At 31.3% G+C, this 3,380-nt stretch overlaps 1 long non-coding RNA gene across 1 annotated transcript; it reads right to left on the bottom strand.

Annotated features, from left to right (window-relative positions):
- Window positions 1–664: 664 nt before the first annotated feature.
- Window positions 665–3,100, bottom strand: LOC134714209 (uncharacterized). The gene is made up of 3 exons (XR_010106511.1): window positions 3,020–3,100; window positions 984–1,139; window positions 665–720 (listed from the first exon to the last, which is right to left on the bottom strand). It is a non-coding gene; the product is annotated as an uncharacterized LOC134714209 (long non-coding RNA).
- Window positions 3,101–3,380: the final 280 nt, after the last annotated feature.

Here is a 3,380-nt window from a genome sequence, read left to right as displayed (position 1 = left end):
AGGACTTTGCAAAATACTTTTACTTGACCTCCTATTTTTCCACTTCGTAACCTCTATGACCTAAATGAATTTTATAGGAATGTACATTTTTAAAGCATAACCTACTTTGATAATTTGACAAAGGCGTAGACGTCAGACATGAATGAACTATTATCGTTACTTTCAAGTGTTTGATAAGGACAGTTTAACCTTTTTCGCACTGACCAGGTCATTGTGTATAATCGTGCCAACATAATATTTATAGAAATATCGTACGATCATTTTATCTGTAAATTACTATTACTATGAAACGTATAGTAAGCTTTGAAGTGTCGTGAGACAAAGATTGGGTACCAATTCTACGTCACTATTGACCTATATATAAGACAATGCTAAACAGCACAGTCCTCTTGTTCTCAAAATCTTATCATTATTATTCTATTTAAAAACATGCTTTATTACTATAAATATTTTATTTTACCTGATATGACCCAGGACTAACAGGTATGGTTGCAAGTACCCAATCTGGACTCTGACGGCCGTTTTTCTGCCATATTCTCTGGCGGGTGCCTTTACTAACTAAGTAAACCTTCAAGCTTCCGATCCCATTTCCGTTCATGTGATACCAAAATGAAAGGACATTGTTTCCAGTCAGTTCTATGATTGGACTGTGTAATATTGCGGTACAGGATGAATTTCGAGAACGGCGACCATAGATTACAACATAAGAACCATTGGAGGCTAAAACGTATTATAATTCTGATCAATTTAATAACAAGTTTTATTCGCTTAATTTCAATTGATCCTCTTTGCTGAACCATTTTGTTATTAGTTTCTGAAACGTTTCACACCATATAATAAATTAACTTTTTCGTATTTTTTAATTTTTTTTATTTTCACTCTTCAATATCATATATAGAAAGAATTTTACTTGTGTATTATCTGGTAGATGCTCTACCAATCTTTCAATAGTTGGGTTAAACCATCATTACAAATATACTCACACCCAGTAGAATGATCTGCTATCGGACCAGAAGTTTTGTCCACTGATTTTCCGTTACCAATCGTCCAATTGAAACAACTGTTTTCTTTATAACCCCAATCGCACCAACCATTCTCAAAATTACAATTTATTGTTGCGTTAATTGTCTCTGAAAACACTTTAAACAGACTAAAAATTAGACATTTTGAAAATCTTGGAAAAGGAACTAGGGCAGTAAAACATATTTGTAATAACTCTAATAAGCATATCAACTCCAAAAAAACAGAAATTAGAAAACTATCAGACGATTCATGACCAAGACTAAAATATATCACCGGTTCATGAGCAACATTTAAAACTGAGGTGAAGAGTGAGGAACCTCCAAAGACTATGTATGTACTTTTTGCACAGCAAGATATGAGAAACATCCTCTGGAATATTGCACTTTCTGTCTGAGTAAAGAGTTTAGAGTTTCCTATAGGTTATGACTCTTCAGTCACAGCAAAATGTGATAATAAAATTTAACTATATACCAGTAGCATCTTCTGTATGAGTAAAGAGTGAGGGTCCTCCCATCGATTATTTTATTTCTGTTATAGCACAACGTGGGAAACATTCCCTGGTAATATATACAAGTAGCATCGTCTGTCTGAGTAAACAATGAGTATCCTCCAAGAGACTATGAACCTTCTGTTTTTAAAAGGTGAAGGACATTCTTGGAACTATAGACCTTAGGCTTAACTAATGGTGAAGAATACCCTTTGTACTATGTACCTTCTGCTATAGTAAATGATGAGAAATATTCCCTTGACCTATATAACTTTTGTGTGAGAACATGAAATTACAAAAACCTTTGTACCTTCTTTCATTCAAAGTGCAGTGAGCAACTGTCTGTGTTTATACACACATAACCTTGACATTTAAAATACAAATGGGCTTATTTCGTGATGGGTCGTCCTTCCTTAAAGTCAATCAGAGTGCAAGCCAGTCCTCAAGAAACATTAGATATCGGTCATTATCATTTACAAAGAAAGATAAACTGTAGATCTTAAATCAAATATAAAAGATACAAGATAATTAAGTTTGAAGGACACCATTTATTGATAATGTTTTCTATCTATCCACCACTTAATACTTATTTCAACTGCACTATAATTACAGGCAGGGTCCAGAATATCAAAAGTACCTGCATGAATAGTATAAGCTATTTACGAACGAAAATCGATTATATTATAAGAAGCGATAGTATCACCAACATCGTAAACTGTTTCTCTGTCCTATATTTTTTCCCATTTATCTGTTTATTTATTGTAATCCTGTCGTGTAATTTTGTCATTTCAATGTTATAATTAACACAGCCATTAAAGCGGGAGGTTTGGCATGCCACAAAATTCACCATTTTTTTTTCGTAAAATGCCCTGTACAAAGTCAGGAAAATGGCCATTGTTACATTATATTTCGTTTCTGTATGCGATACATTTCGGTGTTGTGTCTCTGTTGTGTTGTAGTTCTCTTATATTTAATTCGTTTCCCTCAGTTCTAGTTTGTTACCCGGATTTGTTTTTTCGCTATCGATTTGTGAATTTTGAACACGTGTATACTACTGTTGCTTTTATTTAACTTATTTAAAATTCATATCCTTTTACTAATTCGCGCGTAAAATAAGATTGGACCGGGATTAATATATATTACTTTATATAAGATAAGAAGATGTGGAAATATGTCCAATGAGACAAATATCCACTAGAAACCAAATGAAATAGTTATGGATCCTAAATAAGTAAACTAAATAACAAAAAAAACTTAAATATCGTTAATAGTCACTCTTTTAATAAGCAGGTTTTTCTTTAAAAAAATCAATCTTTAAAAATTATGTATTTGAAAAAAGAATGCATTTCATTTTACGTCAAGTTTTTACTTATAATTATGTTCTTTTGATAATTAAACACATAAAATTCGTACTAAATATATTTTTCATAGTTGTTTACGTCATGCAAACACATTTGGTTTCATTCATTATTTTATTTTTGGAGTAAAAACTATTAAATGTTACTTTACCTGTAAAAACTAAAATCAGTCCGAAGTGAATTAAAATTAGCCTGTCCATTGATCTAAGTATGAACTGATACTAATGCTACTTGTACAACTGTAAATAATCTTCAAGCAAATTGATAAAGGCAATTTAAATAGATTATATCCAGTAATTATTTGTACAACTGTTCCGTAATCAACCTCTATATAGATTATCAACTTAACCTTTTTTATATTTAATTGGGATCCTAAAACTAGAACTTGAAATATGTAAATGTGTAAAAAAAAAAAAAAAAAAAAAAAAGAAGACATGTAATTAACGTCTGTAATTCGGTGGTTGTAGTGTGTTGCTATCTTACATTTTAGTTTTTTGTGCATTATTTTATTC

The sequence above is a fragment of the Mytilus trossulus genome, chromosome 4, assembly GCF_036588685.1.
Source record: "Mytilus trossulus isolate FHL-02 chromosome 4, PNRI_Mtr1.1.1.hap1, whole genome shotgun sequence".
NCBI classification, from domain to species: Eukaryota; Metazoa; Mollusca; class Bivalvia; order Mytilida; family Mytilidae; genus Mytilus; species Mytilus trossulus.
Note: the sequence above shows the minus strand (reverse complement) of the source record. Positions and strands in the feature narration are given on the sequence as shown.